A 24,933-nucleotide genomic window follows, 5' to 3' on the forward strand; every position below is an offset into this window, starting at 1 on the left:
ATGAAAATACTTCTGTTTTTTTTTGTAAAAATACATATTTTTCGAAATTAATATTTTTTCTAATACTTTTAAATTATTTTTTTTTTTGGGAAAATTATTTGTCTTATTCTGCTAAAAGGTTAAAATAAATATATTTGTTTTGTGAAATTACATAATTTTTTCAATTAATACTTTTTCTAATACTTTATAATATTTTTTTAAATGAATATATTCTTCTTGTTCAGCAAAAGTTTAGAAGAAATATTATTTTTTTTATTAAAATAGATTTTTTAGCGAAATTACGTATTTTTTTAAATGGAAAGTTTTTCTAATTTAAAATAATAATTTCTAATATTTGAATTAGTTTTTTATGAAAATTCGAGTACTTTTCCTGAACTGCTAAAAAAAGTATGTCATTTTTATCAAAATTAGTTATTTTTTCTACTATTAAAACAAATATTATTACAAAGCGTGGTTAAATTTTAAGGGCTGATGTTGAATGTAAACCACACCTAAACGTCAAATTTTTTCTGCACTGCATTCGACATTTTTTAATTTCAGCCTAACTCAATTTGAATCATGGGAAGATACATAATCGAGCAACGCGTTAAAGTTATTCAGGCTTATTATAAAAACGGGCGTTCAAATCAAAATGCATATCGCGCACTTCGTGATTTTTTCGGTCAATTTAATCGTCAAAATGCGCGTACAATCGAAAAAATTGTGCAAAAGTTTGAGCAAACCGGGTCTGTTGGAGATGTGAAAACACCAGTGCATGCTCGTACAGCTCGTACTGCAGAAAATATTGCTGCTGTTTGCGATAGTGTGGTTGAAGTCTTGACCCTTTCAAGCGTCGTCAATGGTCAGAATGGTAGCAAGAAATGGCAACAGTGAATGACCAATTTTCGAAGCAAATCATCTTCAGTGAGGGCGCATTTTCACCTCAGTGGATTCGTCAATAAGCAGAATTGCCGCATTTGCGCGAATGATAATCCAAGATTGCTTGCCGAAAAACCAATGCACCCACAAAGAGTGACTTTTTGGTGCGGTTTATGGGCCGTATTTTTTCGAAAATGAGGCCGGTCAGGCAGTTACTGTGAATAGTGTTCGCTATCGTGAGATGATAACGAACTTTTTATGGCCCGAATTGGAAGATATGGATACGATATGTGGTTTCAACAGGACGGTGCCACTTGTCACACAGCTAACGAAACAATGGCTCTTTTGCGCGCAAAATTTGATGGTCGAATAATCTCATGTCATCTCGATCATGTGATTTGACACCGTTTTTTTTTTGTTTTTGTTTTTTTGTCGGCGGTGAGGTTGGATTAAAAATGCCTTCGCACCACACAGTAACCGCCGCTACTACGTATGTGGTGATTCCACTAAAAATATCCCTCCTCTTCTCTTGGATTTTTCCCCTTCATCCCGGGACTGCTTCCGCATTACTTCCAGGTAAAGGACCAAGGCGGCGTCCTAAGAGGAACACTTACTTACTCACCTTGCGTCCAGGGTTGCCTGTTTTGAGAAACCAATGCTCAATGCTCTTCAGCATAAGTTTCCATTTCGCGCTTCTTTTTTCGGATAATATCCTCCACAATATTTGCAACGGCATTCCATTTTTCTTCGTCTATCATCATTTTCTCAATAATTTCTTTAGGTGTAAATACACCAATAGCTCGTTGCAGACCTGTTCTCTCAGTATCTCCATATATGCAGTTTGGTTGGCTCACTTTTCCCATTCGCCGCAAATACTTGCGAAAGGACCCATGTCCAGACAAAAACTGTGTGAGGTAAAGTTAACCTCACCGTGCTTTCTTTCTACCCACTTTTTTAGATCGGGTATTAGTCTCGCTGTCCATCTACCATACCGTTCAGAGCTCCATCTTGCCTGTCAAAGTCTGAGCGTTTGAACTCTAATATCGGAGAAGCGTGGTACTGGGATTCCTGTGTTTTTTGCCTCCAATCGCCGTTTGCGCTCTTGTGCTAGAATATCTATAGGGATGGTTCCCGAAGCCACTCTGAGAGCGCAGGTGCGTTGCACAGATTGCAAAGTTTTCCGCCGACATTGCACCCTTAGCGAATCTGCCCATTTTTCGCGTCCGTATAAGAGAATCGAGTTCGTCGTGTCCATTCAAAGTTTTCGCTTGTTCTGCGTTGGACCTCCAAGGTTTGCCATGAGCTTACTTAACATGCCACTTACTTTGGCAGCTCTTGTGGCAGCATGGTTTATATGCGCCCAGTAGGTTAGCCGTGTGTCTAATTGCACTCCTAGGTACTTGATCACTCTTTTTGTCGATAAAGTCATCGAGTACTTGTATGTCTACTTCTAATGGGATTCGTCTGTTCGTTAGAAGGATTAGCTCTGTTTTCTCTGTGGCCAGCTTTAATCCATGGTCTTCTAGCCATGTCTGAACTCGGATCATCACCTGATTTAACTTCCTTTTGGCTTCGTCAGTGTTTCGGGCGATTATTACAGCTGCAATGTCATCTGCGTATCCCACTAAATGCACATCCTCAAGCATCTCTATTCGAAGGATTTCATCGTAGCTTATATTCCAGAGTTCAGGTCCGAGTATTGATCCTTGGGCCGCCCCTGCTGTTATTTGTTTAGTCTTACACCCTTCTCGCGTTTCGTATAAGAGCACGCGATTGCTGAGATAGCTACGAATAATCTTCAATAGATTATTCGGGATCTAGAATTTTACCTTTAAGGCTTCAATTACGTCGTCCCAACTTGAAATACTTTCAACAATTTAAGTTGGGACAACGTAATTGAAGCCTTAAAGGTAAAATTCAAGATCCCGAATAATCTATTGAAGATTATTCGTAGCTATCTCAGCAATCGTAGCTATCCCAACTTGAAATACTTTCAACAGTTTAAGTTGGGACGACGTAATTGAAGCCCTAAAGGCTGATTTGATACCGTTGGACTTCTTTCTTTGGAGTTATTTGAAAGAAAAGGTGTACGTCGATAAGCCAGCAACAATTCAAGAGCTAAAGGATGAGATCATTCGGCACATTAACGGCATAGAACCTCAATTATGCCTCAGCGTCGTCGAAAATTTGGACCATCGGATGGAGGTTTGCCGCCGAGGCCGCGGGGGCCATTTGGCCAATATTTTGTCCTATGCGTAATTGAGCTATACTAATATTATCATAAAAAGAGAAATGACAATAATTTCTTAAAAAAATTGTATTTTATTCAAAATCAGCACCGGCCCTTGAAACTTAAAAACCCTTTATATTTCGTTTCATATTATCAAATTATGGATTAATTTTTTTTCTTGTTCAGCTAAAACGCTTAGAATAATTTTTTTTTAATAAAATAATTTTTATTTGTGACATTTAATGTTATTTCATGTTTGTCAAAATAATATTTTTTTCTAACATTTTAAAAGATTTAAGTGTTGCTAAAAAGTTTCGAAAATTTTATTTTTTTTTTTATTTTTTTTTTAATTTTGTAAAATTTATTGTTATTTCATATTTGTTAATAGTAGCAACTTTTTATATATTTTAAAATATTTTTTTTTATGTTTTGTGTAAGTGCATAAATGTTTCTTATTCAAAGAGCAACTTTAGAATGGTTAATTTTTTTCTTAATTTTTTTTTTTTAATTTTATTTTTAACTTTTTTTTTGTACATTTTTTTTAAACATTTTTCAAATTTTCTCATCCTTCCTAAAATAAATAATTTTGCTAATTTTTTTTAAATAGTTAAAATAATTAATATCTAAAATCTAATTGTTAAAACCACGGGGATCCCAAAAAGGTAACCTCTTCTAAATTTAGCGCCATTTTTTTCTCTGTCCACCTCACAGCATTGCTCTTTAACAGCTGTCAAACGTGAATAGCGAGGATTATTTATGTATATAATGCACGAACATTAAACTATAATAAGTAATAAAAGTCCTCTACCGAGATGATAAGAGCTTTGCAAGGGCGATTCAAATATGTCGTGATTGCTCACCGCTAAGCACAAGGATGCCAGAATTTGGAAACTTTGTCTCGCTGTAAAAAAATGCATCACAGGTGGTTGACTTAATCATTGTTCCACAAAAGAGTCTCATCATGATATGCTTTACGATTTCTATTCCGAAAATACAGTTGGACAGTGATTTCATATGAGATTTCGTGAAAAGTGTTCCGCTCAGCTAGGAGGCTGGTTACAACAGGATGAACGATATGAAGTGTTACCTATTCAAAACACCATAACTTTTTTGTGTGAAATTAGTTTTTATTGATTTCAAATACAAAATTGTTCGAAAATGATTACAATTTTAACATATATTCACTCTAGCTCAATATGACCAATTTTTGCCTTGACTATAGCCTACAAACGGTCAAAAAATTAGTTGCATGCTGCACGAATGTGATCTTGAGGTATTTTAGCCCATTCTCGTATAATCGCTTTTTTCAGCGCATCCATACTGGCATATTTTTTAGTCCTCACCTTGCTCTCCAAAATGGACCAGATGGAATAGTCCATCCGATTTGCTTCTGGCGAATTCGAAAGTCATTATGTGGACGAAATGAAGTGTGGAACATGATTTTTTAACCATTCTTGGTTCACACGAGCATTACGAGACGGTGCCGAGTCCTGTTGGAACGTCAATGGTCTACGACCGAAATGTTTGCGTGTCCACGGCTCAAAAGCAGCTTCTAAAACATTTTCCCAATAATAAGTCGCATTCACTTTGGCACCAGGATCGATAAAAACGATTGGAGAGCGTCCATCAGCGGTCACTGCGGCCCAAACCATTAGTTGCGATGGGAAATTGCTTCGAGTGGCCATACGTAGGCTCAAATTCTCGTATGAGCGTTCGGTCAAGTAAACACGATCGTTTTGAGTGTTTATGAACTGCTCAATTGGGAAATTTTTCGCCACGTTCGTGCAAGCGCAACAACTCCTTTGCTCTTTCGCACCGAACTTCTTTTGCTGGAGTGAAAGATCGTGTGCTTTTTGGAACTTGTAAGCCTTGACCTTGAGCTCATTTTGCAATATGCGTCGAATACTGTCTTGCGATATTTTCAGTTATTTGGCCATTTTTCTTCCACTTCGACGTGGATTTCGTTCAAGTCGAGCCTTCACTTTCCGAACCATTTCTGGCGTTGTTGCGGTTTTTTTTTGGTCCACCTCTATAACGTTTTGCAATGCTACAAGTATCATTGTAACGTTTTATAGTGCGATACACAAACATTTTATTCACTTTGAGGTGACTAAGCTTACGAACAATGACTGGTTGTGATTTTCCAGCCAAATATAACGCAATCAGACTATTACGTTTGAATTCCATCACAGAAAAAAAAATTCAACAAATCTGAGACGCAAATGCTTTTGATGGCTTATAAACAATATATTGAACTGTCATTAGAACAATTTTGACGTTGATGTCATGTATGTTCCCCACACATAAGTTCCACGCATGCACCCGCTTTTAAAATTAAAATATCAAAGCTTTACAAATAAATGCTGCACGTTTTTCAAATTTTAAAATAAAGGTCTCCAAAAGGCAACCTGACACTCTACATTGGCTTTATATATACGCAATGCACGTCGACATTGCGCTCAGTTTAATACTGAACGGCATTATCAACGTTCTGCGTGCAGCGGTTGGGTTAGAGTTCGAAACATTATGGCAAGCAGTAGTAAGAAGGCGAAGACATACCATTTCCATTCGGAATGGGAAGAACAATATGTATTTCTTCACAGAAGTTAAAGGCAAAAGTGTTTGTTTGTTATGTAATACATCTGTGTCAGTTCCTAAAAAAGGAAATATTGAGAGGCATCATAAAACTGTACATTCGAATTTTGAGAAGGCATTCCCGTTAAATTCTGCCACCAGAAAAGAAAAACTGAAACATTTAAAAATCCAGTTAATTGGACAACAGTCAATATTTTCGAAAACAATCGACAAAAATAAGGCAGCAACTGAAGCATCTTATCGTGTTTCCCAGATAATTGCACAAAAGAAAAAACCTTATGAAGACGGGGAAATCATAAAACAAGCATTTTTGGAAGCTGCAGATTCTTTATTCGCCAACTTTAGAAATAAAGACGAAATAGTGTCTGCTATAAAATCTATGCAACTTTCTGCTAATACAGTGATGAGGCGAGTAGAAGTAATGAGCAATGATATTTTTTTACAGTTAAGAAGTGACTTAGATAACTGTATTTATTTTTCACTGCAACTGGATGAATAAACAGATGTAGTTGACACCTCACAGATGGCCATATTTGTCAGGATGGCTTTTAGTGATTTTACAATTAAAGAAGATCTTTTGAAGTTTATTCCACTCAAGGGACATACTACTGGGCTAGAGCTGTTTTCTCATTTAAAAAATCTCATCTCTTCTGAGAAAATTCCAATATCAAAAATGGTAGGCCTGACAACTGACGGTGCTCCAGCTATGGTGGGTTGTGATAAGGGGCTCGTGGCGCTATGTCATAAGGATGAAAGTTTTCCACAATTTCTTAGTTACCACTGTATTATACATCAGCAAGCATTATGTGGAAGTTTTCTAAACTTGAACAACGTTATGAAACTGGTAGTGAAAATTGTGAACAAGATTAGAGCTCAAGCGTTACAAGGAAGATTATTTAAAACCTTGGCTGATGAAATTGACTGTCAATACGGAGAGCTACTTCTTCACTCTGAAGTGCGATGGTTAAGCAGAGGACGAGTGCTCAAACGTTTCAATGATATCCTGCTTGCTATACTCCAATTTTTCAAAGAACGCGATGAACCGATTCCTGAACTGGAAAATTCGACTTGGTTTAGAGATTTTGGTTTTCGTGTGGACATTACAGAGAAATTAAATGAGCTTAACTTGCAGCTTCAAGGCAGGGATAAAGAATTGGCGGAAATGGTTTCTGATATAAATGCATTTATTACAAAACTTGAATTTTGGGAACAAAGCCTAAAAAACCGCGATACTAAGCATTTTCCTATTCTTTCCGAAAATATATCCAAAAATCTATTAGAGCCCTATGACAGTAAATATCATATGGAAATAGTTTCTAACTTGAAGGAAAACTTCAAAAATCGTTTCAAGGATTTCAGCAAAATTGCTTTAGTGACGCAATTTGTTGTTTCACCCTTCATGGACATTGATATACAACAGTTTGTAACTTGTGTTATGAACAACTTTGGCGAAGACATTGCTGTGACAGAAATGGAACTGATTGCTTTTCAAAGTGACTTGACTTTAAAATCTTTAGGTTCAAATACAAAATGTATATACTTTAGTAAGTAACGATAAGTATTCAGTTTTATGTCGTGTTGCGTTGAAAGTGAAAGCGTTATTCAGTTCAACTTATTTGTGTGAATCTTCTTTTTCCAATATGAAATTTATTAAAAATAAATACCGCAATCTGCTTACAGATATTCATTTGGATAACTGTATTCGAATGACTGTATCAAATTATACTGGAAATATTAAAAAAATTATCGATAAGTCAGAATGTTAACCTACCCATATTTTATTTATATAATAATGCACTATTACTGTTTTGTTGTTTTTTTAAGTCGCTTGTGATTTGCCATTATGACTGCAAAAAATTTTGTTACGATTGATAGGTGTGAACATGGATGTAGTTATGCAGAAGTATAAGCACTATAAGTCATAAGTTTATTATATATAGAACGTATATTAGTAAAATAAATACATGTATTGTATGTCGAATATAACTGTGTATTATTTAATTTATGTTGGCTTGTGCAAGTAGCTCGCTGTTTATTTCAAAATCTTCAAAGTAGCTCAACACATTGAAAAGGTTGGCGACCACTGCTCTACATAATGCTATTTTCCAGTAATAGTAATTGGCATGAAGTGTTGCTCTTCAAAACTCGCCTTTGATATGGAAATCCTACAAAACAACCACAACCATTTTCAAAGGGTTACTTCTTGTCTTATTGTATTTAAAGCGGGCTTCAATAAGAATATAACAATTTTATATTTCAATGAAGCACAGAATATTTCAATTCTTTTACTGTATCGCACTGAAATTTATTCGATTCTGAGGAGTCAATTTTTGAACACTCTTCCACCCATATCGGTCGGAATATTGTTAATTTCACGTACGATATTTTTCATGAGTTCTTCCTGCAATTTGTGATTAATAGTTTCTCAATATGAGCTCAATTAGTTTTTGAACTTTCAATAAGTAAAATATTAATAAAGAGTGAAAACTAAAATGAAATAAAAATTAAAAACAATATCCGACATTGAGAATTTCATGAGTATCCAAGTATATAACTTTCTCATTTTCACTATCGCAAAGCCATCAACAACTAATAAACCCCTCAATTTTTATTAAATCCTCCACAACATACACATACATACATGGCTATAAATACACACACATCGAGATTTATGATGATTTTTCACATAAAATGTGTATAACTGTATATTTTATTTATTTTTTATGTGACTATATATGTACACATATGAGTGTATAGGTATGTGAATGCGAAAGTATGGATTGAAATAAGGCTGAATTCTAGTGGCAGCCGTTATTTAACTGTACTTATGCATAAGTCATTGTATTTGCGACTGGATTTATGGCATAAACGACTGCTGTGATTATTTATGAGTAATTTCGTATTTTTGCATAAAAGGAAATAGAAATAAAAATAAATGTAAAATAGAAATAAATATAAAAACAAAAAATGGATGAAAGTATCCATATACGCTTTTGTTTGGCATATCAGCTAGTCAATTGAAAATTTTTGTTTCGCTCCTCAATCAGGCAAAATTTGAAAAAAAAAACAAGTTTCAAAAACATTTTGAGCAAAAAAATATTTTTTTTCCCCAAAAAAAAAATTAAAAGTGTCTTTTATCCTAAAAAAATATGAAATGTATAAAAATGATAAAAAAGTGCGTAGATATTTGACTTTAAAAACTCTTTCAGTCACAAAATTATAAAAATTTTCTAAATTTTTTCACTGCCGTAATGGCTAACCAGCTGTCAATAAAGGTGCTCAGATCAGAGTTGAAAGTATTTAGTTCGGATGCTTACTTAGTTGTAGTGGTCGCAGTGTAGTTTTTGGATTGACAAGTGCTACAGTAATCAGGGAGTTTATAGGAAGATGAATTTCACAGGAAGCTACAGATTATTCTATCATTTTTGACATTTTAAGTCCATTTATGAAAGAATTGTAGGTGTGAATATGAAGCCGATGAGCTTTCTTCCATTCGTCTTGGTCTACCACCACTAGATTAACCAGCACTTTCTTGAGATTAACCAGCGGAGGAACCAATTCCGAGCTACCGTCAATCCTGGTTTATGATTGTTATCTACTAAAATGAATGAACAATTTTATATAATATTTGATATCGCTATGAGGCGACGTTCGACATTTCAGACACTGATCCAGGAAGCTTATTTACCATTTCTATTTTCTCTTATGAAAACACTAACAAAAAAAGTATATATTTTGAAGTATATTCCTGTTTGAAGTAAGTATATTTGTTTATAAACCTTCTAAAATATTTGCTTCACTGAGCCACATTCAAACGTCACTGTCTTGCGTTATTATGCAACAAATTTGATGTGCAACATATTCATTATGAATGACTGCAGACAGACAGCCAGTCAGCTAGCGCGCAAGCATATGGCAGACAGTTGCACAGACGTGTACAAAAGCACGCGTGCATACATATAGGTAAATTTTGCTTGTGACAGAGAACAAAGATGTAGACAAAAGTCTAAGAAGACTTTGGCTCTTAAATGGCACAGAAAGTAAGGCACTCAGATTGCGTCTCAAAAGAGCTTAGAATATTACAAAAAAAGCGTGTACAAATATTTAAATGAGAATTTTGAGAGTAGACTCAATTTTTTTCTCAAAAAAAAGTTAGTTCGTTCGGCATTGGTCGTGAAATAGAGCGTTTGGCGAACTAAATTTTGGGTCAATATAAAGGGTTTTCCAATAACAGGTGTTATTTTGAATAGCCCGTTATTTCACTTCTGAAGCTGTCATTTTTTAATATTGGACAAGTAGAAACTACGCCATTAATAAAAGTGGAACGATACATGCTTAAACAACGCATTGAAATTATTAAAATTCACTATAAAAATGGGGACGGTTCGTAAAACTCGAATATTTTTGGATCATCGTGAAGCACCTGTCGGACCGCAATAGAGAAATTGATGAAAAAATTCAAGCTGTTGGGACAAGTTAGTGATGTGAAGAATAAAACCCGTGCACGTCGCTCAAGAACAGCCGAAGGCGTTGAAGAAAACTTAGGTTTGTCCATTCCTCGTCGATCTTCGAGATTAGGGATTCCACAAAAGTCATTACACCATATTTTGCATAAAGATTTGGGTTTTAAGGCTTATAAAGTCCAGTTAACACAAGAACTCATGCCGGCCGATCATGAACAACGTCGTGTCTTTGCTGATTGGGTCGTTGAAATGCTTGAAAATGATCCGGAATTCCATCGAAAAATCTTCTTGAGTGATGAGGCCCATTTCCACCTCGGTGACTTCGTCAACAAGCAAAATTGTCAGATTTGGGGCTCAGAAAATCCAAGAGTTATTGTTGAGCCTCTCTATCCTCAACGTGTGACTGTTTGGTGCGTTTTATGGTCCGGCGGAGTCATTGAACCGTACTTTTTCGAAAATGAAGCTGGAGCAACAGTTACGGTGAATGGATTCCGCTATCGAGAGATGATTAACGATTTTTTATGGCCGGAATTGGATGGTACTTATCTGGACAATGTTTATTTTCAACAAGACGGCGCTACGTGGCACATAAATAAAATCTTATTGCAAAATAACACATCTTATTGGAAAACCTTTATCATATTAAAATTTTTTCCAGCTCCATGTTCGTATGAACACAAATAAAGGTTTAAGATTTTTTTGATTTAAATCATCTAAGTGCAAAGAATTTAGTATAAATATTTTAAAGGAAAAGAGCGCACGTGAACTTTAACTACTGGGTCATGGCAAACTAGTCTAGCTTCAAAACAAGTGAAAAACAAACTAGTTGCATACTAGTGCACGCGAACCTTAACTAGTTTAGCAAATCTTTTGACAAAATTCATTTTAAACAGGTTAATTACAAACTAGTATGCAACTACTTTTTTCAAAACTAGTGTAAAACAAACTAGTTGCACACTAGTGCACGCGAACCTAAACTTGTTTATCAAATCTTTTGACAAAATTCATTGTAAACAAGTTGACTACAAACTAGACTGCAACTACTTTCTTCAAAACTAGTGTAAAACAAACTAGTATGCACAAGTGATTAGTGAACTAGTATGCAACTAGTTTTTTTACAACTAGTTGTTTACAAGTAATTAGTGAACTAGTCTGCAAATAGCTCTTTTACAACTAGTTAATGAACTAGTTGCAAAAAATCATATCCGCAGCAGTACAATATCATCAAACACTTCATACAAGTCTTTGCTACATTTTCCTATAGAGACTTACTAAACATATTCTACTAATAAAAGCCATAATTTTTATTTGTGTAGGTATTTGTGCAAGTATCTTTACACTTATCATCTTTATAGTCGCTCGTATATTAAAATTTCTCAGCCGCACGATTTTTCGCACATTTTTTCGCACTCCTTGAATTTATGTTTCCTCAATGGCTTCATGGCATGCCATGTGCCACGCAGTAACACATGAGATGCGTTTGATGTATGCTACATTAAAGTAAGCGCAAAGAAACATATTTATATATATGTATGTACATATGTACATACTTACATCGGCAAATAAAGCAAAAGATATTGCTTAAGCAGCGTCTTGCGCCAGCCTCGCTTTCTGCGCCCACATTTGCTTGCTTTGCCAGAAACAATAATTTTTGACATGTTGCTTGAAATTGCCATAGGCGACAAGTGACATTTATGACAAGAGCATACAACTGCATACATATGTACATACACATATGCAGCTACAACATATACACAAATACACTAAAATAGCGATATGCTGAGATGTATTTGCATACCTTAACATGCGAATATGATCGTACATTCATATGTGAGTGGTACTAAATGAACATACACACGTGCCTGTACATGCATACGCCTGCGAGCACTAACCGTGTTTCATTGAGGCAGGTGGGTGGGTGGCTGCCTGGCTCGGTATGCAAATGTGGCTCAAACAAAAACACACGCGCACACATAATAAATTATTCGAGCCAAAATATGTAATATTTAGGTAATAAACATATCAACATAAACAACGCTGACTTATTGCTAATAATTATTTTCATAAGGCGCTGAAGGCTGTCAGTTGAAGTGTTAATATTTAAAAAAATTCTGGTAAGTTGAGTTGGTGAATGAAAGTCAATGTCTTTATTCTTCATACGCGAGTGTTTAAAGGCAGTTAGCTTTAAGTAAGTTGAAAATGCGGAACGTTTTTTCGCTTTATTTCGACATTGGCATCCAATTTGATCAAACAAATGTGTAAGGGTTAGTTTCCTTAATGTCTATACAAAAAAATATTTTCAGTATAACTTTGTAAGTTACACTACACACTTTTGACTGGCGTTTAAGTTCAATTTTGAGCTTTGATGTATTAGGAGACTTATAGTAGACTTTTATGACAAATATTTTCGTAATACATTTTAACCCACTACATCCCTCCGTTATGAGTACTTTTTTCCCTCTCTCGCAAAGTGGACAAAAAATACCCATATATTGGTGAGTTAGAAGGTTATAATATTGCACAGAATATACCTCGTTATTTTTTCCATAAAACTGCGGAACATATCATTCATCTAAAATGTAAGAATCATCAAGTTTACTATCCCAATTTACCATTAGAATGTGCGAAGAGGTGAAATCTTAAACCCACCTAAAAACATTCAGAGACAAACTTGCAAAACATCAAAAAAAGTGAAATTGGTTTAATGCTCACTACCAGAATACAGTAGCGGAACCTTGTGAATTTTGAGAAAATTTGATTTTTCTTACAGTGCAGTATAAGATACAGGGGCATTGGCGCAAACTACAGAACCAGCTTACTGCGGAAGAGTAAATCCACTTCAGCTGACTTGCGTGCCGCTGGCAGATGATCACTTTCTATTGATTTTCTTTTTCTTTTCGTTTCCTATTCTTCTTAATTCCATTATTGTCCCGTCCCTCTCAAGTGATGCTACAAGAATTAGTAGTTGAATAAAAGGAGGAGTTTTTCATGAGATCTTCAAATGCGGGTTTAGATCTCAAGCGTCTACATCTCAAAGCTGCACAGTACACTTTGCCGCGTTAATCTCTTCTGCGACCGTTATTTCGTTTTCTATAAAATCTATAAACAAATCTACTATACCCTTAAATCTCACATAGTCGAACGCAGTCACTCTTTCTTCTCCTCACACACAGCAAGCAGCGAAGCGTTCGCAACCTTAACCACCTTGAAACATACACTGGGAATATAACTCACGGCGTGGCCTTAGCTACCGGAACCGAGAATCAAGGTTTCAGCGGGCACGATTAAGATTTCAGTGAAGATTTCTTTTCAATGTATGTGCGCATGTAGTTGAAGTTTCCATCACTTGGGGCGAACACTGTAATTTCCTTGCTTTCTCGGATGAGCTACAATCTTACACACTTGCGAATCGCAGAATTAGGCTGCTCAGCTTTAATGTCTGCTTGGCTTGGCCGCAGGGCGGCGTCCTCTCGCCTCTCTTTTGGCTAGTAGCTGTGGATGAAACTTTAACTCGCTTAAACAGGGATGGGCTAAAGGTGGTAGCATATGCCGATGACTTGGTCCTAATGGTCTCAGGTCCCTTCCCATCAGTAATGGCTGAAATTTTGGAAGGTGCACTGGCTACACTCAGTAGATGGGCTGCCACTTGCGGTCTCAGAGTCAACTCTGACAAAAAGGAGTTGATGCTATTCCCTAGAAAATACAAGCCTCCACCTTTTATGCTTCCAAGACTGAACAACCAGTGTCTTACTCTTTCATCGGAAGTCAAGTATCTTGGTGTAATACTTGACCCCAAGCTCCACTGGAAGCTGCACATAGAAAATCGAGTTCAGAAGTCAAATATAGCCTTCTACGCCTTTTAATCTATGTTCGGCAAAAAATGGGGTCTCAAGCCACGTGTCGTACTTTGGATGTACAACTTAGTGGTTCTGCCAATTTTAACATACGGTTGCCTAGTTTGGTGGGTAGCTCTTCAGGAGGGGTACAACACCACTAAACTAGAGAGAGTGCAGAGAACTGCATGTGTGTGCATCACTGGTGCTTGTAGAACATGTCCCACTGCTGCGTTCAACGTTATTCTGCACTTACTTCCTGTGCATCTGCAGGTTAAATCCATTGCTGCTCAGAGTGCTATTAGGTTGAAGGAGATTGGCCTTTAGAGACAACTTCCTGTACGACATAGTAGTATCTTGAAACAGATTTCCTTTTCCTTCTCTGTTATTCGCACTGATCTCTCCATCCGCAAACTATGCTTTGAGGGTTGTGCTAGGGCTACCTTTCCGAGCAGACAAGATTGGAAAGAGGGGAGAGTCGGTACGGATATATACCTCTGGTTTCAGTGACGGATCCAAAATGGAGTCTGGAGTGGCAGTGGTGCTTTACTCTAAATCAGCCAGCATTTCAGTCTCCTTTAAACTGCCGGAAATAAGCAGCGTTTTTCGAGCAGAGGTCTTAGCGATCCTGCAGGCATGCGAAATGCATCGGGATCGCTGCTGGGAGGGAGGCATTAATATTTTTTCCGATAGTCAAGCTGCGATTAAGACCCTGTCGTCGCCGTATAGCAGCTCTCTTCTGGTGAACTCCTGTAAGGAGGAACTCAAACGTCTCGAACGTGCAGGAAACATTTCCCTTATCTGGATTCCTAGGCACAGAAATATAGAGGGAAATGAAATGAGCTTGCCAGGAAGGGGTCAGCAGAGCCGGTTCCAGTTGTCCTCTTCTCAGACATCGGTGTCCCCTTGGCCGTCGTTAAAGGGAAACTACACAATTTCTTTCTAAAAAAGCGCAACCCGTGTGCTATTTCGAAAACACCTGCCTCAATACGATAGAAACAGAACGCTTAAGGTGATGGGAGTCCCCCGCCATTCAATTTCCAAACTCATTGCGGTGTTCACTGGTCACTGGGTGATCGGTACTCATGCGGAGAAGCTTTTAATTCCGTACAACCCCTATTGCAGAAGCTGTGGGGATCCTGCAGAGGAAAAGACTGCAAATGTCCGGCTCTGGCAGCTAGGCGCTTGAGATTCCTTAGCGTGTCCTTTGGGGATGACTTGAATAAACTCTCCAGCCTAGATCCCTTTTCTCTCCTCCACTACACCAACAGTTTTTCTCTTCCCTAAATCTTTTCACCGGTGGTGGTCCACATTATGGTATCAAAACGGCGCGTAAGTGCTACTTGAAGTATACCTGGGGTACTCTTGCCATCTTACCTACCTACCTACCTACCTACCTTGGTTGCCAAATGAGCTTTTCTGCAGTCTTTATCAGGACAACTATGATCAAGATGATAATCCACATGTTTCCTGGCGGTGCGGAGACCTCTTGGCTGGCCTATAGTTTTCAAACTTCCACAAGCAATGGCTGAAATAAAGGTACTAGAAAATGAAGTCGCCTCTTCATACATTCAGATGTTGAGGATGAGCAAAACTGAAAGTATAACACAGAAATTCTTAGCTCTGTCTCTCCGCTCAGGGATCAATCATGATAGAGTTATGTCTTAGCTCATGTCAGCCAGACAATAGGCTTGTACTTAAAACAGAATGGTTTCACGAGGAGTAGCAGATAAACAGCTGCTGTGGTATCACAATGGATCAGCAACGGTCTAAGTGAGGTGATCTAGAGACCAACTGCCACTTCACCCTACTTACCTCCCATGTCTTAGGTAAACGATTTGATTTGTCGTTCATCAATTGTGAACATCCAAGAGACTTTAAGGATGCTTGAATGCTGCTCGTCTCAAAGTTTCCACAGTCGAAGATTTTCTCAACTTTGGATCGCAGCAGTCGGCTGGTAATGCAGATACATGACTTTATCTTGACGTAATGAGGTCATAAATTAGACTGATGCTGAAATTAATCTCGACGCGAGTGGTCGCTATTAGTTTAGTTAGCACCGAATTGCATACGAAATATTGGGGACAGCTGAAGCAGGCATCCGATAGTTAACCATTAAATGGAATTACCTTTTAAGGAGGCTATGAACATTTCAAGTATTTGTTCATAAATCATAAACCTTGTGCCGTTAAGGTTAATGTAAGTGGCATAGCATTTGGGTCACTCGCTCATACATATCCTTGCCTCATGGCAGATTGTAACTTATACTTAGCCTGTCATTACTTCAAAAGTAATTTTACATAAAAAAAACAAAAAAAAGTAAATAAAAGGAATATGTAATCATACAGCGAGTTCGTAGTAATTATTCAAATTTTGAAAAAATACAAGTAAAAAATGTACACAATATTCTGCAGGAGGCCACTCAAAAATCACGCACACAGCAAGCAATTGCCTTTATGTGGAAATAATATACATGAAACTTAAATTCATATAATTTAATTTTTACACCATACGCCGTTTATACGTATAATATGCCACACTTCATAACAATTTCAACAGCTCAAGCTGTGCAGATACATCGAGCCAAAGAAAGGACGATTGGCACTCCTTGCGCAGCGATTGTCCTGATACGACAAGCGAAAAGCGGCAAAGCAAATGAAAGCAAAGCAAAGTGAGCAGTTGGAAAGGCAGTCGACAAATGAAACATTATTAACTGTTTTGTTTCGGCCGGAAAATGAGCGTACTCCCATTGGCAATGAAAAACAAAATGGCCCGGTAGGAAAATGAGCAACTGATGATTATTTAAATGATATACTTTAGATATTTGCTAATTTTGCTCTCGATAAGTATATAAGTACAATAGACGGCAGCTTACAAATATTTTTAGGATGGCTGGCTGCGCTTAAAAATATTAAACTAGCATACAACTAGATTAAAACTGGTCACTTTGAAACTAGTTCCCGAGGTACTTTCCTCAATCCAGTTAATAACCAGTTACCCAACACTCTTCTTAAAATACAATTATTTTAATAATCACAGCAGTATTACAAATTCATTTACAAATTAATTCCATATAATAAAGGGTGTCCCTAGGAATGTTTTCCTATTAAAAGTACCACTAAACTAATTCTCTTCAAATATAAATATTTTAATAACTACACAAATATTAATAAAACATTTGCAAACTATTTCCAGATAATAAGGGGTGGCCCAAGAGGATATTTTCTTTTTAAAAGTTACACTAAGTTACACCATTCAAATTTTCCCTTTTTCTGCGGAATATAACTTTATTTAAATTGATGGCTTAGCAGACGCTTTAAAATCCCATGCCGTCAATAAAATTTTGAAATTTGCTCCATATTTCCAGTAATTTGCCGTCTATTCCAGCAAGAACGCGAATGCTTATGTGACTGAATCGATTCCGCACTATAAGGTTAACATCGGTCCTTGACGTTACCTGACAAAATCGAGTATAACTGTATAAAGTCGTAGCTTAGGGTAAGATACGGATCCCTAGACAGAGCTAGTGTACTGGAGCGGCAGCCCTTGGTCGGGAATAAAAACCCGAGTCATTCCGGTAACGTAGAACCGGCTGCCATGGGAATGAAAGTCGTAGCTTCGTAAAGATGAGATCTCTGATCTGTGCTGATTGCACGCAAAAAATAATTCAGTAGCGAAATAATACTGGGTTTCCTTAATATTTTTTTACAGTAAAATGTCTGTCAGCGCCAAATAATCATGTAATTTCAAAATAAAACGCCACATACCTCTCACCCTTTATTTGAGACAACATTTTCTTGAAGGGTTTCGAACCACGCTTGTAATTACTTGCACGATTTCATTTTATAGGCGCTTTGAAAAATAGAAATTTTATTTAATTTTTACTTTTGTCAACTAGTTTCTTTGGGACTAGTTGCTTACTAGTCCGTTTTAGCAAAGTTTAATAAAAGTAATAAATAAGCTATAAAAATGCATTTCATGTCTGCTTTTAACAACTATTTTTTGGGAACTAGTTGCTTACTAGTCTGTTTTAGCACTGCTTAAAAACAGTAATAAGTAAGCTTAAAATACGTTTAATCTCTTACTTTGCCACCTAGTTTTTTTGGAACTAGTTATTTAACTAGTATCTTTTAGCACAGTTTAAAAACAGTAATAAATTTCTGACAGCTTCTTCATTAACCCTTTTGCATTATTCTGAATGATTTTTCAAAGTGTGGCCGCGTTTTCAAGTACCTTTAATGGTTGTAGTATGGCTGACTCTGCACTGGTATCGACGTCAATTCTTTAAAATTATCCATTCCGTAAAGCTGTAGAAAAAGTTTTTGAAAATCAGCATCAACGAGACGCATCAGCTCTTACTTATGTCAGTGTATTGAGAATGGCAGTGTGCTCTCTTCTGTGGCATCTGTTAGTCACTTATACCATTGTGCTAGTATTGGAAGTGTGACGATGTGCGTTCTTTTATAAAAGTCAGTAGATATCCGTTAGTCATTAAGGGCTAAACAATGACGAAATACCAAATAAGCTACGAGGCAAGTCCCTGTGCTGGCCACTCTGACTCTTATCCAATAATATAGTCTACTATGAGCAGAAGTAGTTGCTCTATTTTTTACTATCAACCGGTTATTTACAACTGGTCCATTAAAAAATTAAGTGAGCTCATTGTTGAAATGATCGATGTTAGTTCTACAGGGTAGCACTTTTGGTTCCAACAAATTCATGTATATTTGCATTCCAATGTGCTGCCGCCACTCTAGCCTTGCTGGCTTTGTCAAACCTTTGACACGCTAAATTATAACCAACTCGCCCACTTTATTACCAAATGAACGAGCAAATGAGTTTGAGCAAAGTGCCAAGGGGTCGCCACTCCAATTGATGAGCCTCTCTACGGGCGCAGCACAGCAATTGGGCGACAAATTAAACGTCGCGCGCTGTTGGCGCTGAAGCTGTTGGAGCATTTGGTGGCTCAATTCATTTGCATACGCGCCAAACGTATTTATTTCCGGCCAAAAGCCATTTCCCGCCAATTTTTAAGCATTTTTCTTTGTTTTCTGTTTTTTTTTTTGGCTTTTTTTGTCGACTTCGAGCAACAACAACAATTATATATGGCTGTGCACAAATTCATCAAAAGTCCATTTGTTTAGCTGTCAGGCGAAGCAATAAAGTGTAGTAGTTGAGTAGGAAAAAATAACGCGAGTACACAAACAACAGTTGGGTTTAATGTTCTTTTTTCATTTGCAGCTAAAGCGGAAACGGAAACACGCTGCTCTAACCTCAAAATAATAATGTAGGACTACGGATAAAAAATGGAAAAATATACTTATATAACTGCTACATTCTCAATTTTTTTTTCAACACAAGTTTTTCCGAACCCATTATTTTGGAGCTATGTAAGTATGTAAAACAAGAACCAACTTCCTCCCCGCCCATTGTTCTGTAATTAAATGCGAAATTTGAAAAATATACATTTTCAGCGCATGCACACACACAAACATGCACGCACAATAGATTGAATGACTTATTGACTGAATGGCGCTGAGGCCATCAATCAAAATTGTATGTGCGTCCCGCACTGACCGACTTTTTGGCGAAATAAGCATTTTAAGCGCCTTAAAGTAGGCCGCACACAATTTTCATGTCGTAAGCAAAGTGTTCTTAGCGCTTTAAAGTGTGTTGAACTTGCAGTTATGGGGGAAAAAATAAAAAGCTTGGCTGAGCGCCTTAAAGTACACCGCAAATAGGGTTTTATAGTGCAGCTGAAATAGTAAAATAATTTAAAGTAAACGAATACGCGTGGACTTAAGTCCAACTTAGGTAAACCATAGCTAATAAAGGCACTAATTGCATGGCAAAGTTCTACAGAATATGTATTTACTTATCTCATACCTTTCAGCTTAATTCCGTGTAATGTTTGCGCCATTACTATTATTTCTGTTTTCTTTTTTTTGTTTTTTTGGCGCTTGGTCATTTGTAATAACGTGCATTTTGACAGCAGCAGTTATGTGGCGCGATGTAGCCATGAGTTATTTTCGTCACACACCCACCAAGACCAACCTCATTGCCACGCACTTACCATGAGGCAACATGTAATACAGAGTTTTTGCGCACAGTGTTTTGGGGTCAGTCAGTAGGCTTTTTAAGCACATATATGAATATTATTAAATATTGTTACAAGTTTTCTTAAATGAAGTATTTGTAAATTTTGTTTAATAAACCACTCCACAACTAGTTACTTTTCAACTAGTTCCCCAAGTGCAACCTTGTTTTAGTTTAAGTTAAAAATGTAATTTTATAATTCATAATTCATACTAAGTGCTTTTAATTTAATTTATGAACTAGTCCTGAAATAGTTACTTTGTCACTAGTTTATTGTGTACTAGTTTGGCTTAATTTAAATTTAAGGTAATCACGTAATTATTTATTTTATTTAAAAATAGAACTTAGTGCAAAAAATATTGATTTTAAGATCAAATCGTTTGCGAAGAACGACTTCCTAATATCAAAAGTAAGATCACCCTGAAGAAGATAGAAAAAAGTGAGTTAACAACGAAATTTAGTTTACTTACTGAAATGATGCGGCAAAGAAATATTACTAAAACAAAGTTGCTAACTTAGCGAATGTATGAAAGCTCGCTAAGTGGAATCTTCTGCCCTTATTCTCTCGACTCACTCTGATGCGAAACCTCAGCTATGGCTCCTGTAACTGTATCAGAACAATTTATGGTTATAAGTTTCGCTCTAGCGATTTCGTTAATGCCAATAGCCCTTTAAGATGTCCATGCAGTCTTTCTTAAAGGCACATTTCTCTTAAAAAGTTAAGCTTCGTTTTAAAACTCATTTTGCACAAGCAAACTCTTCTGATATATTTGAATCGGGCTCTCAGGAGTCTACAAATGCTTCTGCGTAACAATTGAGCAGATTTATGAATAATAGACCGCAGTGACTGTAGCCGAGTACGGCCAACAGGCAGTTCTACAACTTTGTTTTGCGCATAACGAGAGTTTCCGCTAGTTTTTTTCAGCTTTTCATGAAAGCAGATCTAAGCTCATGGCTTTCACGAATGTAGCCACAGGGCAATGCTTCAGGTTCGAAGCCCCACAGTAATAACTGCTGTGATAGATGTAGAAATGTGGGCGAGATAAAGTTAATTCAATAGTTATTGTGTACTTATTCCGCACTAAGAAGAATGCACCTCAGGTATTCAGGAGAATAACTTCTTCGAGCATTTGGCCAGTTTATGCACAATATTGTTAGAAGAGGTGATTAGATCTGCCAAAAGATAGGGATAGTTTAAGAACAAGTAGGGCTAGGGACTGTAGAAATCTTACCTAAGCACCGTAATGAGACTTTGTGGTCACCAAGATAACTGTTTTTAATAGCAGGAAGTCCAAGCTAACCAAACATAAATTATAATTCCCTAAAGGCAAGCCACATCGAAAGGCTGATACGAAACAGCGATAAACTGCAAACGAAAAAGATATATTCTTCGACTAACGCGTCTACGGTATCGAAAGCATGGACAAGTGTTGTCAGAACCAGAAAAATGTGGCTATCAGATATATTCAGAGAAAATTTCTAGTAGGTCACCTGAAATAGTTCTTGGAGTTAATAGTAAGTGAGTGAGTTAGCATCACTTTTCCATTATTCCACAGAAGCGATGGAGTATAGGAGAGTCGCGATAATTAGAATCGACATTTGTTGCCTACGCGAATTCTACCCACCACTAATACTTTTAATTATAACGCAGCTTGTTTTTGTTCCTTTGAAGAAAAACTTCCTCCATTCAGTTCAAAATAGCACCTTTCAGTATTTCAGCACTGACGTAGTGGCGTTTTTACCAGAATTTTCGACCCTCTCTACCCACTATGCAGCTATGGGCACTTTGCTATCAACGTCAGCCATCTATTGAAATAATGAGGCGTTGGGTGCTGGTGGCCCAGCAGAAAATTGCATACTCGTCCACCTCGATCTTGCCTTGCTACCAAATGGCAACGCATACGACTTTGATGACTGGGGAAATGTTGCAGGCAAAGTCGTTGTTTATGGTAAAAGGAAGGCATTATTTTGGCATTAAAACTGGGTGGTCTGGGCACGCGCTACTAACAAACTTCTTTGTATGTGTGTGTATATGTAGCAGTAGAACGTCGCCCACCAACTGATGAGCATGTTCGCAATAGCAAAAACAAAATCAAAAAGAAAAACGTAAGCTGCGCCGGCAACATTCGTAAACGTCATTAACAGTTGTAAGTACCGAGGGACCGTTCACTCAAAGCTGTCCACAGTCGCGTACTTTTCACTTGATTTTCTTGGTTTTTTATTGCTTTTTTTGCTTTTCATTTTTCTTCAGCTTTGGCTTCCTCCTCCTACTCTGGCGCCTCATTACTTTACTGTCGTTGCAGCATTAAGGGGGGTTTGCCCAAATTACTGTTATGTTTTGACATTTATCACGCAATACATAGCTGACTACGGCAAGCAAAAGCATCAGTCATCGAGTGCGCGTTGTAAAATGGAGTGTGAGCTACTACTTTTACTTAGGTATTACTTGGACGGTGTAGGAAAAAAGTAGCAAATGTCCTGCAATATTTCGTGTATGTTCGCTGCTTCTGTGTCATTTTCTGGTACATCTTATCATTTCACATTTCAGCAGCGCTCAGAAAAATGTCATAAAAGTGCGACGCACATACAACTCAAACACACATAAACGCACTCGAGAACAGCCCTAAAATACAGGTTCGTTCTTTAAGACTCATTAGCGAGGAAACAACTGGAAATGTGTGCGAGTGTGTGTGGCTCTTTGCCAGTCATTCAGTCAGCTAGACAGGTAAGACAATCCTGTATCATCACATATTCTATTTTTTATCACATTTTATTGCGCTTTATATCTTTTTTTTAATTCTTTCTTTTTATTACCTGCCCACACCAACCGCGGAGGCGATAAGCGCTCAGCTAATGCGAAAAGTTTATTTATCCAAAAGCTCTTTTTCCCTCTGCTGAGTACCTGATTTCATTTAATTTTCGACTTGCTAGTTGCCACCGGGGGTTATCTTATTTATTTTTGTAAATTTTATGATTTTTTGACTTAATATTCAAAACTTTGTTACATACTTTCATATCATCTGTTTGGAGATTTGCTTTTCACGCTTTTTTAATGCCAGCTAAGATTATCCATAATTTCAGCAGATTTGCACCCCAAGTTGTCGTTAAGTATTTGCTTGCGGGAAACACCAACATCAGTTTCGCTATTTCAGAGAGAAATAAATAGGTAATGGAGATTTAAGTACTTAAAGAAAAAATTGAGTGATTAGTTGATGATAACTGTGCTTATGTCGGGCTTAACAGATATCACAAAAACGGAAGGTAGATAAAATGTTAATTTCTGAATCCAAAATGAATCATGACATTCTTTTTCCATCTATTAAAATTGTACAATACATATTTTTTTTTTTATCTGAGATATGCATTGAATCTTGAATGGAATCCTTTCAAAGTGTTGGCAACACCCTCAAATGATTAAGAGGGTTTGATTTAAAGGTATTCACCTCTAATGTTGCTGTCAGCAAAAGTGCCTCTACCCAGTAGTTGGGTTGGTGCCTCTGCTAAGACAAGTGTTAACTTCAAAGGTGTATAATTCGGAAGAAAATCTAAGGTGCATATGATCAAAATAAACTTTCTATCCCAAACAAGTTATCATTCGGCGGCAAACCTTATATCATCATTAAAAAGCTACGATTCCAATAAGCAGCCGATAGGTTCGTCTCACGTCTCTAGCTAAGGCAAGGAAAGCAAGAACTATGACGATATATGCAAGGAATGAAGTTATATTTGTGACTTTTTTGTATTACTTCTGTATTAACCTCTAAAGAGGAATTGGAATTCAGCAAACTTAAAAATAAAAATTATTTATATGTATGTATCATACATACATACGAGGTGTGTTCACAAAATGAGGTGAAGGTTTCAAATTTCGCAGGCTACGTACATTCGACTTTCGATTTTTATTTTATTTTTATTATTATTAATTATTATTTTTTTTTTTTTTGTACACTCGTTTCGAATCAAATTTTGTGTAAAAAATGGAATTATGGCCTCAAAAACAGTTGAAATGTTGACAGTGGCATACGGCGAGAGTACTCTGAGTCAAAAAAAATATTTACAAGTGCTACAAGCTTTTCACAGAATGTCGAGAAGATGTGAATAACGACGCTCGCTCTGGACACCAATACACCAACAACCGATGAGAAAGTGAAGAAAGCTGATATGGAGAGTCGTCGAATCACAATTAGTCAAGTTGCTGAAGATATAGGTATATCGGTTGGCTCATGACATGCAATCTTTTCGGAAATTTTAGGCATAAAGCGAGGGATAGCGTTCGTTCCAAAATTGCTGAATTTTGATTAAAAACAACGTCGTATGAGCATCGAATTGTTGAAGGACGTCAACGATGATCCAGATTCGCTTAAAAGGGCCATAACTGGTGACCAATCATGAATACATGGTTATGACATCGAAACAAAAGCCCAATCAACCCAATGGAGGTAAAATCAGAAATGAGATTTTTTTTGTGAAATGACAAAAAGAAAACAATACCAAAAAAATATTTGAAAAAAAAATGTAAAACAATAGGAAGTATTTTTGAGAAACGATAAAAAACAATTTCGCAAAAAAAACCTTTTTAAAATTTAAAAATTTAAACAAGTTTTTTTTTTAATATTTTATCGAAGAGGAAAGTATTTCTGAGAAATTCCAAAAAAAAACTGTTTCCCAAAACAAAACCTTTTTAAAATTAAAAAAATTTACAAAAAATATTTTTAAATATAATACTTTTATACATTATGAGAAATGACAAAAAAAATTTACCAAAAAATATTTGAAAAAAATTTGAAAACAATCAGAGGGAAGTATTTTTGTGAAATGATAAAAAAAACTCCTAAAACGACCTTTTTAAAATTAAAAA

The sequence above is a fragment of the Anastrepha obliqua genome, chromosome 4 (genome assembly GCF_027943255.1).
Source record: "Anastrepha obliqua isolate idAnaObli1 chromosome 4, idAnaObli1_1.0, whole genome shotgun sequence".
Classification (NCBI taxonomy): Eukaryota; Metazoa; Arthropoda; class Insecta; order Diptera; family Tephritidae; genus Anastrepha; species Anastrepha obliqua.